Genomic DNA, 14,579 nt, shown 5'->3' on the forward strand with positions numbered 1-14,579 from the left:
GGCGCAGCGGACTCCCGACCGCGAGCAGAGAGAGAATTCTATGTTGATACGTCCAAGGTAATTATTGTAGTTTTACATGAAATGGATCCAATGACAAGTTCATCTTGAAGATACTTTGATCGTTGAAGGGAATGACAATGTATGATATTCTATTATCACCTTCAAACACAGAATCGACCGGAAAAAAAAAGATTTTGAGTTTAGAGCTAAAAACCTATTAGGTTGGTTAGCTAATAAAAACAGTGCTAAGTGTGGCAGTGCATGCTTTAAACGTCGTAGACCACATTTCAAAATTTAAAAACAAACTACTAACTAAATAGAAAACTATCTTAAGAGAGCAGATCCAACAGCACTGTAGCTATGAAAATCATCACAAATCTATTTCCTTACAAAGTGGTCCACACAAAGTTAGAACATGAAAGTAGACATCTTGAAAGGCAGTTTTCCTTGTTTTATGCTCTTAAATCAAAAATAAAATAAAAATCAAGGTATTCGTGCTGATATCCACGAAGAGAATCTGATTTCCTTAATGCTTTCAAGCTTCAAAATAAACCACTCTATGGTTAATTGGAATAATACATGACACGACCAACTAATGGTAACTACAAATGCATTAAGTATTTGTCATTAAAATGATACGCTAAATTTACTTCTGATACATGAGTAATGCTCAGAAGAAGTGCACTGTCATTTCGCCAAATTATGGATCCAAATGTTCATCTTCTAATTCATACATTGGTAAAAAGCAAAAAAGAAGTAAACATATTAGAGTCTAACATCTAACTAAAGTATGGGAAGATTACAAATGAAATGTCAATTAAGTTTTGCAAGCCGATATTTCACCAGCTGGCAACAGTGAGATATGAGGCTGAAATTGGCGCAAGATAGACTTATATGCAACCATTTCGCATCTTGCAATTAATACAGCATCATTACAAACATGTTATGAAGTATGAACTGCATTTATAATGGGAAAATAATTGTAGAACAAGACTTCCAAGTATCCGAATTCCTCGGTCATATTCTTTATATTAAACAAGTTAGATCAGATGTGAATAGTGAAAATTATACCGTGCGAGCAGAAAGATTCAGTTGGACCCTACAAGATACAAGAATCTAACGAAGCATTTAAAATTCACATCATTGAAGTCACATCATCTGATAAAAAAATCAGAAGCAAAAAAGCGACTCAATCCCCAGCGAAGACTATTTGTAGTAAGTTAGAAGCACAGCAACTTATCCACTAAGTCAGGTTAGATATCTTAAGAATGACGTTATTATCCATTCACTATAATACACATTACACGAGTTTGGGCCCAAAAAAAGTGACTCAACAAGATTCGAATCTCCCAATCACAGCTAACCCCACCCAAATATTGCCTTTCTTGACAAGAATCAACCGTCGTTTCATCAGAGATCTGATGAGTGACAACCCTACTGTCACTCAGTTGGTCCCATAACTCAACAAAATATCCAACAACCCGCACTCTATATCAAAACCCTACAAGACCCTGAAGCTAACTGTCAAATTCGCAAAGCTCTATAACAAATTTATGCAAAAAGATAGAACCTTAGGCTTATTAGCAAAAGAACTACCTAAGCCTCGAGCTTCCAAACTTGGTTTGCTGCTGATAGCTGCTACGGACGGCACCTGGCCGCCCTCTACCGCCGCTTCTTCATGCCGAAAACACTGCGGCGACGCGCGCCGTACTCCCCCGCCGGAAAAGCCAGATCGGTCATCGGATTCAGCGCTGCGGCTGCGGCCTCGGCTCGTCGGCGCCACCACTGCTACCGTCAGCCGTACTGTTCTCGCCTCCCCCCTCTTTTTGTCTCACCGGTCCTCGCGCTGGACCACCACGCGCCGCTCGAGGCCACGCCGGCCGTGGGCTCGCACCGCCGCCGCCAAACGTGATCACCGGTCGGAGCTCTGACTGGCGGAAGGCGGGAGGCGGTGGAGGACGGAGGATGGGCGGAGGGAGTCCGCCTCTCGTAGGATGCGAGGATCCTCCTCCCTCTGTTGCGTCGCTGTCGTCGCCTGTTCTACTTTGTTTGACTCTGTTCTTTCCTCCATTGCTCATAAATAAACCCTAAAAACCCTAGAAAAGCTCCTTTTTACAGTCAACAGACGCTAGATCGGCAGTCAAGGGAGCCTAGAGATCCTACGCCTTCCGATTTCGCGCTCAAGGTTTCTAGGGCTTCAGCTAGCTGCCCCGTGAGACGAGCTGCGGTGCTGAAGCTCCGTCAGGGACACAGAAGGAATTTTACCGTTTGATGTGGGTGGTTTTTTTTTTTTTTGGTCCTTGTATATAGAAACACCCTGATTTCTCCCGGCGGTCGGGAAACCGTAATTCGGTCGGCGGCCGAACAAGGTTTTGATGATTTAAAGAGAGGCTTTGAAATGGGGAGGAAAGAGCAAGCAAATAAAATGGAAATAACAAATAATAATAAAAAATATAATATTAGTAATTAATTAATTAATGGCAATAAAGATGGAAGATATTTTTGAAATTTCGTAGAGGAGGGAATATTTTAATCGTGGGAGCTCGAAATTTGTATTGTTTTAATTTAATAATTTATTAGTAAAGAGACGGGCAGAGTTGGAAAAGAAAAATTACGACTTTATTCCATTTTTTTAATACATAAAAAAATCGGGAAATTTGCGGATTTGAAGGGGAGGAACGTTGGAGGCCCGCCTTTTGCCTACCACTGACCTGCTACTTGTCTTTTTTGTTAGGTCTTAAAAAGTCGATGGAAATGGCCTTGGGAGTTGGAGGCATTTACGGTTTGTGCCACCGCGCGTCTCGTGCATCGCGGTGCACGGTCCGATTGCTGGCTGGGTTTTTCTGGATCTGCTGACCTGCAGTGGGGGTTTGACCTTTGACCGTCGACGGCGGGATTATGTGGTTGAAAAGATGCTGTCTCCGGTTGGGGAAACTCTTCGATGGGTTGGCTGTCTTCACAAGGCGGTGTTTGTTTTCACTACTGGACAAGAATAGGATTAGGAATCCGGTTTTTTTTATGGATTCCAACCTATTGCATAAAAAGTTATAAGACAAGTTTGTAGTTTCATGAAATCTCTTTTTTTTACATTCTATGTTTGTTTCATAACACGGAAAAATATAATTCAAACTTTATAAAAACCCTCCAATTCCTAATCTCTAGTTTGGTTTGGAATAAGAATTTTTTTGGATAAACACGGTAGCAATGGCTAGTTCAATATTCAAATCTGAAACATTGCAGCAACGGTTAGTTCCAAAGCCTTGGAGGCTATAAATTTAACTTGAGGGCTTATTTTTCTAATGCATTCTTTATTCTTACCAATTTATAAATTCTCATTGTTTGCAATATGCCTTCCCGACATCAATATGATATCAGAAGAATACACCCAAAATTATAAAGTTTGTTGCGAGTACAATCTCCGAACACCCATGAAAGTGTGCAAGAATGATAAAAATAAGGGAATGTGTTACTGGGGGTGTGCAAAATTCCCAAATAAAGAATGTAATTTTTTCGAATGGGCTGATGAAAGAGGAGAAATAAGCAGCCAAGGAAACCAATATGTCAAAGAAAATAGGTACGGAGATAAATATTTTTTGAAATCAAAGAGGATGAAAAAAGAATTGAGACTTGTCGAAAATCAACTATTAGCTTGGAAATTTTTAGTAATTTTATTAGCAATTTTTTGTATTATTTTAATTATTATAAATCGCATGCCATGTACTTGTACTTGCAAAAACTATTGATATTATAATGAAAACTGTTATTGGAATTGAGTACAAATTCTAGTTGATATTGTATGGCTCAAGAATAGATCAACTTGTCAAAATTGAATGCCCCACATATAACTAACAGGTTTATTGCAGATTACATTCTAATGATGGATTGTCTCGCCTAGACATTGTCAATTCAATGTAAGCTGCAATCTCATCACGTTTTGCCTCATCTGAATATAATAAACACTGTAAGTTAGATTGCATTCTCAATAAACGCTAATCGTCATCATTGCCAAATATCAACTATGGAGCACATCATGCTTCAGCCACATGTCAACCAATAGCAACATAACCCTAATGTTTGAGATCAAAACCGACAGCAGAAAAAATGCACAAAAAAACCCAAAGCCAAAGAGCTAAACAAGCTCCACCTGATAGTAAAAACCCCAAAGCCAAGGAGCTACACAAGCTCAAAAACTGACAAAGCGTAAAACCCAAACGTAGGAGCTACACAAGCTCCACAAACCTGATGGCAAAAAACCCAAAGCCAAAGAGCTAAACAAGCTCCACCTGACAGCAAAAACCCTAAAGCCAAAGAGCTACACAAGCTTAAAAACCGACAAAGCGTAAAAACCCAAACGTAGGAGCTACACAAGCTCCACAAACCTAATGGCAAAAAACCCAAATCCAAAGAGCTAAACAAGCTCCACCTGACAGTAAAAACCCCAAATCCAAGGAGCTACACAAGCTCAAAAACCAATAGCAAAAAACCCAAACGCAGGAGCTACACAAGCTCCACAAACTTGATGGTAAAAAAACCCAAAGCCAAAGAGCTAAACAAGCTCCACCTGACAGCAAAAACCCCAAAACCAAGGAGCTACACAAGCTCAAAAACCGATAGCAATAAACCCAAATGTTTAGTACATGCTAAGAAATATTAAAATGGGTTGCGAACAGTAAGAAAATAAGACAAGTTATTACATCGAGATAGAACAAATAACACATTAAGTTAATCCACTTTCCATTGTGTTACCACCATTATACTTTGCACAATAATGCACCCATATCGCCCAAGCAATTTGATCTCGTACCTTCTTCCAGTCATTTCTTTCGTCTCGATCCTCTCACTGTGTCCTAGTTTGAGTATAATCCACCACACTTGAGTCGTCTTCATTTGCCACTTCCCCATTATCTTCATCAATTTCTATATTTTCATTTAAAATATCATCATCCGGATCTTCTATAGCAATGAAATTGTGCAACACGGTACACGCAAGTGCAATGTCCACTTGAGTGAGAAATGAATAATTTGGCTTCGCCGATAGAATTTTAAATCGGTTCTTCAATATACTAAATGTGCATTCAATTTTTAATCTTAAAGATGAATACCTTAAATTGAATAACTCTTTTTTATTCTTTGGTGTCATACCAGTGTGCTCTTTTAAATGATATCATACACCGCGATATAGGGATATGAATCATGGCATTGTGGTGTATCACATAGGTAATATTTACCTACATTAAATAGAACAATATCTTAAGATCACACTATTGACAAGTATTTATTTATTTTTTTAAATGTGAACAAGTAAGAATTAATATCATCATAAACTCGAAGCTCATAAGGTTGTGGTCTAGACAAAGCGTCTTGTAATATCCTGTAGTCATTTGCTGCTCCCTCCCACCCAGCTAAGACATAGGTGAATAATTTATTAATGGTGCAGGCTGCTAGGACGTTTTGTGTCACACCTGTTCGCCCTCTAAAACGGGCAACTAGGTTACTGGGTAACACTGCATCAACGTGTGTGCCATTTATCATACCAATGCAATCCTATAAAAATATGTAAGTTATAAAATATTCAATAAAATACCTATTTACTTAAAACATATGTTGAGGGGTATGTATTATTTTTACCTTGAAGTAAGGAAAATAATTTGGGTTGTTTGCAATCTCTGCAAGAATCTCATTTGGAGCTTGCTTCATATAGCGATCACGTAACTCATTCATTACTTGTAGGACTTTATTAAAATACCTACTAACTGTTTCTCCCGATCTTATGAACCCAGTCCTTATTATTCTATTTTTAGTTTTATGACCCACTATACTTAGGAATATAGTGAGCTGTTCTTCGACTTGAACATGTCTGGTATCCTTTAATAAACAGTTTGCTTTCAATACCTCAACAAGTTTAAAAAGGTACTCGGTCATTGTAATATAAGACCGACAACTACCACTATAGCCTTCCAATACACGATTGAAGTGAGCTTCTCTGCAATAATTTTTTTTTAATTTTTTCTTCCTTCGTACAAGATGAAATTGTTTTGCACTTAGCATGCATTTTCAGAATATAGGTTATTATTATGACCCGCAGACACAACTGTATTAGCATACATCCTCTTCAATTGTTCTTCATCTACATTATCCGTCTACATCCAATTGTAAATTAGCATATATTTATAACTTAATAGTAATAATGTTTGGAGATTAAAAATAGTTAAATAACTAATAAGAATATTGAAATCGTAAAACCATATATCTACATATCCACAAATCTATATCAAGCAGTAAAACAACTATTTCATATTTTGCACCCTAAGCATGCACGATGATCAAACAAATATAATTAAGGTTTTCATACCATGGTTTAATCATTTGAAGGACTGCAATAACAAAAAATCTAGAGAACCGAAAAACAATAATCAACTATGTACCAAAACCCTTGTTTCATGAGAGATTAGACATGTAATAAAATTTCAAAACCAGTACTTTCTACTACCAATGTTAATTTCCTCAGAGCAAGCACAATGAAATGATCACATTTTGGGGCGAAAATGTTTTATACCTTCAGTTGCCAAGGGAATAATTCAGAAATTGATGACGTTGCCAGCAAACCCCACCGGACGGAACAGACCCACAAAACCCACCAAAGCCAACAAACCCCACCGGACGGAACAGGCCCACAAAACCCACCAAATCCAACAAAGTGTCGAGCCTCGTCTTCGAAAAAGAAATCGAAGAGATGAGGCGGGATAAAGGGTCGCGGGAGAAGCCAAAGCCAATATCTACGGCGAAGAAGATTGAGAAGAGGTGATGAAGCCAAATCCACCAACCGAACCCACCAACATCATGAATCGAAGAACAGCGAGAGGGGAGCCCCGAAGAAGCTTGGGAAGAGGAGGGAGAAGAATTGGGGGAGTTGCCGATTCTAGATCTATGGCTCGTGCTCGTGAAGATATGGAATTTGAAAACGAAGAGAAAGGACCGCTGTCAGCTTTTTTGAGCAATTCCTCGCGTGAACTTCTGACTTGGGTTTCCATAAAACATCGCTATTGTTCCACCTTTATAGATTTTGGAATCCATAAAAATTTTTCTGAGCCAAACACAAGATTAGGATTGATAAAGAATCCAAATATTACGTTTTGCCACTGTCAGATCCAAATACCAATCCTTATCTATAAATTGGGTAAAACAAATAATAAGGGTAACTATGTGAGCGTTGCAGAAAACCCCGGCCCCATAAGGTTCATATAAATGACAAAGGATGTTTTTAAACTTCTAAAACTAAAAATTTCCACTCACGCCCTTTAATTTTTCTCCGTGAGCGTAATGTGATTCTTTTGAAGACGTTTATTCGCTTCAGAGATGTTTCTGCTACCAAACAGATCATAGGATGGTCATGTGGCTTTGCTCGATGAGAGTTCAAAAGAGACAGATGAGAGTGTTGGTTTAATTAATGGTTCTCTTTATTTTTAATAGAGAACATTTTAGTTGAATAAGGAGAGCGGTCACTCGAAAAAAGGGGGAGAGCGATGGTGGCTATTTCCATGTTGTGCGAAAAGAGAACCGAGCTACTTTGGTTGGCTAGCCAACAGTGGTCCAAGAACCACTTTTTGGTTCCACTAGTTTGTTCAAGCTAGTTTGAACTCGTATCAAGCAAGTATTTGTTGGTGGTCCGAAGTTAAAATTTCCTTAAACTTACGTGTGACAAGTGGTCGCCAAAAGTACTTTCTGGGTGTGTTGTTATTTTATATTAGGAAATGAAATGTAAGATTGTGAATTGCAACTCACAATAATTCATTTTCGAAAAAGAGTTTCTTTTTTCTGATATCAGTCTCTTAATTCTTCTTTATTCTAAAATCTCTAAAAATTGGGAAGGATAGGTGGTTGCATGTTGACGGAATGACACATAGAGGTGATTCTTTAAAACTCAAGTAATTGAGGCCATAATGAATAAAATAGAGCCTATCCTATATTGGTGGTTTCCTTGATCCCTTACCAATTACCATAGAAAAGGATTATCTTTTTCAAATAAATACAAAAAATCAATTATTCATATTAGTTTTACTAAAAATTCTGACGTGCCCCATCAGCACTACACCACACCAATAGGAGGAGCGTGAGTAACCAAAAGAAAATTATTTAGTGTCATCTCCCTCTTATTTGGAAGTGATTTGTTCCTCTCTTATTTAGAAAGTGATTCGTGCCAATGGTCTTCTCCTATTGATGTGATATAGCTCTTTGTAGAGCACCTACAGCCTTTACCCGTTTGAAACGGGATATTCAAAGAATATATCCATGTGACAGCACTCATTTCCTTATCGATCACTATTTTCACTTTGCTTTTGCGAGCTATATCATGTGACCAAATACATGAACTTTACAGGCTGGACCGAGGTGTGAAAACACAAGTCCCTTTCAAGAGCTTATGAACTGAATCCCTCTCAGCTTACAATTGAATAAATCGTTGAATGTTGTTGGTTGTCAAGCAAGCAGAGATTTCAACTTGCAAGGGACTTTGCCAGCGCGTCGCTATCCAGAACCCCTTCGCTCTTTTTGGCGGCGGAGAGGAGGAAGGGGCGCTTGATCCCACATCCAATCATATTCATGGCCCGTAGATTATTATCATAAGATGCGAGATAAAGGTTTTATGGCGTTGAGGAATGTCTTGCTCGATTATTTGGACGAAGTGACCAACCCTACGTAGCATTTTTAACTTACCTTCTTTCGTGAAGTATCAATAGTACTCTCTTTTTAGTGTATATTGCTTTAATCAGGGCATTATGTAAGTCCATAGTCAAATGTTTAGGGGGAAGTAGTTTAGAATTTTTTTTATTTTTATTTACTTAGAGTGAAAGGAAAAGCTGATGAAAACCAAGAATAAATGTAAAACGCACTGCAAAGTAGCCACACTGGGTTATACGCCACCCGAGGAGTTAGAGGTGTAAATAAACCAAATAATTAACAAATGGTCCGTATATCGTTCGAGATACTATTTGATTATGTTTGATTTGGCAATTCATTTAATAGTAAACAAATAACTTTTAGCATTCGAATTCTTAAACATATAGAATTTAACCATGGCTATATTCGATTAGTTCGCTTATCAAATATCTGCTTAATTTTTGATCAGTTATAATTTATATTATTCCGGCTCTCGTGCCGAATGCAAATTGACCGATCAACTACGCAAAAATCGTCTATCCCTTCAAGAGACCGACTCAGAACAAAGCATCTTGCTCAATATAACATCATTGTTATCATCTTCTTCGTCAATCTATTCGGATTATGTTGTTCAGATCTTATCGTGTCACGGGGACCAATTTCTTTTTATTTCATCCACAGCTAGCCGCGGCAACGTTCCCATAAAATACACCTCACTGAAAAGATATACTGGACGGAAATAATTCAAAACTAGGATTTCAAAGAGTAACGGTCTTGAACTGGAGCTCTGGAATGTAAAAGCTAATATTGAAATACAACTGGGCATGATTAACCAAACAACATATGCGGCAATTTCCTTTGAAACTATCATTTCACTCTCACTTTTGTTCTTCTGTTTTCACATTTAAGTTGGATAATAAGTAAAACTATGCTCAGATCAGATTTTTCCAAAGCAAAAGCACATGGAAATCATAATTAAAGAAATAAAAAAAATGGGATTAAATGCCTCGTGGAGGCAAAATGAACCTTTGTGTCAGTGCAGTTCCTCATAATCTGAATTACCTGAGTTTTCTGTATTAAAATAAGTCCATGCTTAAGAAAATAAATAAAATAAGAGTCTGGCTTCTTTTCCTGCTTTTTAGAGATAAACAAAAGCCAGGCAAAATAAAATTAATAAAAGCTTGGTTACAGCTGTTACTGTCGGGCTTTTGACCAGCCAGTCAATTACTAGCCCATCCCAATTTACAAAACATTTTCTTAAAATATTTTTCCTTTTTCAATTGGAAAATTAAAATGCATTCCAAAAAGTTGTTGCGGCTATTTAATAAAGGTTGTTATTTAATTATGATTAGTTTGGGCTGGGACGGCCTAAGGCAGTGATAGACAAGTAGTTGCTCTGAGTATGTGGGCTACTTGGGCCTTGGCCTCATCAGTTTTATTTTTGGGTATATACCCCTTTAATCATACCCTTGCATGCAAAACTATTTTTCCATATCTTGATATTTGCAACTTACCCCCATTCATCAACTTAAAAAAAAAGCCTCTAATTAAATAAAGCATCAACTTTGTGCTATACAACGAGTAAACATGATTATCTTATTAACATTTTTTACATTACCGTATAAATTAACATATCAAAATTTATTAGTTTGGAGCATTCTTTTTTCTAAAGTGGATTATCTAAGTTAAAATTAAGCGATTATACCATATATAAAATATTATTTTCGGGCCTAAAGCTATGGACCAATCACGAAGCAGGGGAAGTGTTCTCCTTGTTGGTCATTGATTTTGGATAGAATTTAACAAAAATAAGCGTAGAAGACAAGCTGGTCTGAATCATGTCAGTTTATCTAAAAAGGGGTTAAGTACGAGTTTGGTAGGGTATTAGAGTCCTCAATCTTCTTTAGACAATTAGTCTTTGAGCAGCCTGCACATGAACAACACGTGAGAGGGTCGGAGTTGGGGTCTCCGGTGATTCCTAGATGATTAAGTCAGTCATAAGCTTGAGTTGAGAAGGAAGATAAGAATGTGGTGTATTTTTAACAAGAAGATTGCTTACCATATGCAGTATACAATAGTTTTTCTTTATATAAGATCCAATGGGTAGATGGGTAACTTCGGCCAAGTCCAAGCAGGCGGCTCGATCGGCGTCTACTTTACAGGTGTCTGCTGTAGAGGAGGATGAGTCACCCATGGGTTTAATGTGAGGGTGACGGAGTGCGCATAGTGTTGACGAAGTCCAATGAGTCATAAAGACTTTCAAGGCTGGAGAAATGATAACTTTGATCATGCATTTAATGAGAAGATAATCAAATGTCGGTGGGGGCCGGAGGATATGCCGCCTCTTGACTCGTCTCTCTGAGAGGATCGATAAATGACCCTCTCATCTCAATTTTACAAGTGGACTGATAAGTACCGCCTTTTTAGTCTATCTCGAAGATTGTCGACCCAGCGTTGTGGAGTGAAGAGGAGTGGGGTCGACTTGAATGGCAAGTCGAATGAGGACACCTTTTGACTCGGCCCCTGTTAGGAAGGGTCAAGTGCTAAAGCCACTCAAATTGTCCTTCCTAAAGTATGGCTGATTAGGTATTTAAGATATGACACATGTTGGCTTTTCATCAAGGATTAACACTTAGCTATTTGTAGGATATAACATCTGGTATTATGAATTATGAGTTAAAAGGAAGTGCTATTACAAGTATCTAATTTTTGTTATTGCTTCTTAAGACCATTTTTGGCATATTAAAGTAAGATAACACTATTAAAAACGTCAAGGTAAGGGTTTGTGTGGCAAATCAAAAGTAAATTGAAAAATATGTAAGTTACTTTTTTTTATTGCAAATGACTTTCACATTCATGTCATCATGTAAGTAAAATATAGTGTTTGTTCGAAAAACAAAATTATTATTAGAAGTACAATGTGAAGATGATGACCAAAATAGGATTAGTTAATAAATGTAGTTAAAATCATTTAATTAAAAGGTTTTTTTTTGAAATATACCATTCGAATCATACAGATTTTAGAACATACCCCTCAAATTATTGTATTACTAAATTTTCCCCTCAAACTGGATTACTCCCTCAAATTAGATATATACCCTCAAAAATTTAAGGGAAAATTGCTTCTAGCTCCCAAAAGAACAAAATTTATTCCTCCCACCCCAAGACTTTTTCAAAACCCCAAAACCCCCTAAAGCAAATGACATATTCATTTAGCCCTCTAATCTCGTTCCCATGAGACCGAACGTAAAAAAAAAAAAAAAAAATCCAAATATGCCATTTAATTTAATCGTTTCACACTCTCAAAGTAAAAAAAAAAAAAAAAAATCCAAATATGCCATTTAATTTAATCGTTTCACACTCTCTAAGTAGTTCTCTTTGTTAACCATCTCTCTCATCTCTCCAAGAGCAAAACCGCCATCCCTAAATCAATACCCTAATACTAAATCAACCTACCGTAAGAGCAGAATCAAAGCTCTCTTGTTCTCATCTTTTCTTCCTCCACACTTCCTATCACGCCCTGTTTTCCAAAATACCAGGGAATCGAAACATGAACAAGTCCTCTACATATTAGATTAAGAAGAAATATACACTATCATTAGTTTTTTTCTTTTCTTCTCAATCCAATACACTAAGCGTCAAATACATAAATCTCAATCACAGGTCCCGATCATAATAGTAAGAATATAAAGACAATCCAAAATAAGAAATAAACATATCATCAAACAGATCATCCTAAACATAAAATATGGGTCCAACATACCCTTATTACAAAAACGGTCCAACTAGGAATAATAAAATATGGGTCCAACATACCCTTATTACAAAAACAGTCCAACTAGGAATAAAAATACATAGTCCATAATAAAAGAAAATACTGATAAAATAACTAAATCTATCATCAAACTAAAGAAATACTGTAAAAGAGTTCTAATGTTCATCAGCTACTACAGAAAAGAAAACACGTCTAGGCTTCAGTTTGTTCTTCCACTCTATCGGAAGGACACTCTGGCTGGGCATACACCGGCTCTGCTGCATCATCGAACTGAACCTGTTCATCTCCTAAGTCTAATGTACACCAGAGAAAACATGTGTACGTCAGTGTGCATCGCACACGGCAAGATCTCACATGAACAAATAAAACTGTCTAATGACCCATGCTATGACAGTAATAATATTAATAGGAAAGACGATGATATATGCAACCGGAAATCTAATAAGTCAAAATGTAATGCTCTACTAAACATGATAACATACAACTATATACATACAGTAACCGGGTTGAATATTAACCATCCTAAAACTCATTGGTCCGCCTCTCAAATAGGTCTAGGTTCGCATTTCTGGAGAACTGACTGTTCATAATCCTCTACGTGCATCCAATACCGCGAAATGGTTGGGTAAGAGGACTACATGCAATCTGATTTCGGTCTGGTCCAAACTCAAGCAAAACTCGGATGACGAAACGATTTCACCGACTAAGTGCGAAACGGTTCACTTGGTCTAACAAACTAACCCCAATGCAAAACGGTTCACTGGTGTGAGCCTGAAAGATAATCAATAATCGTTCTGAACATGCGAACTGAGACTTTCCCATCCCAAATCTTTTCATTTTTCTATGTCAATGATCATAATCCTTATTAAAACTCGGGTTCACCACCTAAACTTAGTCAACATACTCACACATGTCACTAGGTCTGTTCATGACGCACAAGGCCACTAAGTCATGAACTACTAAGGTTCTTAATCACAACATGAGGCAATAAATAAAACTAATTCTACACAATGATAACATGACATGTCGAACATAATTAAACAAGTTCATAAGGCATGAGTAATAACTGCGAACGAAATACAAAATGCATGAACAGAGTCTACACAACATAAAAACACACGTAAATAGACTTCATTAATATCTTACTACTGAGGTGTCCAAACTTCTCATGCAAGCTATTCGTAATTAAGTATCCTCTAATATAATAATGCAGAAAAAGAAAACTGAAAACCGATGTCGTTTTGCACATGAAATATCGCGCTCTACGACGATCAGTCATAATATCATAAATAATAAAAATCCTTTTTCCAAAATTATTCTTTAAAACTATTTCTCATTACAACTAACTTAAAATAAAAATATTTATGTAATATATATATAATAATTCTTTTCTGCATGAAAAGTAACATTTCCCTATTTTATAAATTACCTTTAATTTATTTCTTTTTTGATAATTTTTCGTAAATTCTAATTATAACACCTAAACTTGTCATTTCAAATTATTATTCTAAAATAATTCTTTTTTTTTTAAAAATAGATTCTTTTAAAAAAATATTATAAATTCTTTTAAAATAATTTCATTATCAAAATAAATTCTTTTAATTTATCATAACTATTCTAAAACTACTATTTATCATATATCTATGATTTAAATCAATATTATTCACCAAACAACCTACGTAATTGTTTGGTGGAAAATTTATAGTAAAAAGAATGAAAAAAAATTGACTTGTATTCTCTCGATCTTAATTACAGTTTGAATTCCTGATTACAAAAGAGAGGAGAATTGATCTGAATTCTCCCCTTTGTTTAATTTTGAGTTCTTCACGGTGACGATGGAGTGCCTCCCTCGAATGTTCGCGTCGAGTTTGCTCTTCGTTGACGATCCGAACATCTTGGATCGATATCTTCTCCTCACGATTTGACGCTGTGGAGAACTTGCGTGGCAAGTTTGAAACTCTGGTGTGTTTGGATACCAATGCGATTTTTTGTAGTGTTTTTTAGAAAAACACCATGCCAATGTGTTTCTTTTTCAAAAGTGTTTTGAAAACATCATTGTTAGTTACTATTATAAAGCGGCGGTGGCGGGCGGGTGGTCGGCGGCCGGCCGACGGGCGGCGGGCGGGCGGGTGGCGGGCCGGAGGGCGGC

This window comes from Asparagus officinalis, chromosome 1, assembly GCF_001876935.1.
Source record: "Asparagus officinalis chromosome 1, Aspof.V1, whole genome shotgun sequence".
Classification (NCBI taxonomy): Eukaryota; Viridiplantae; Streptophyta; class Magnoliopsida; order Asparagales; family Asparagaceae; genus Asparagus; species Asparagus officinalis.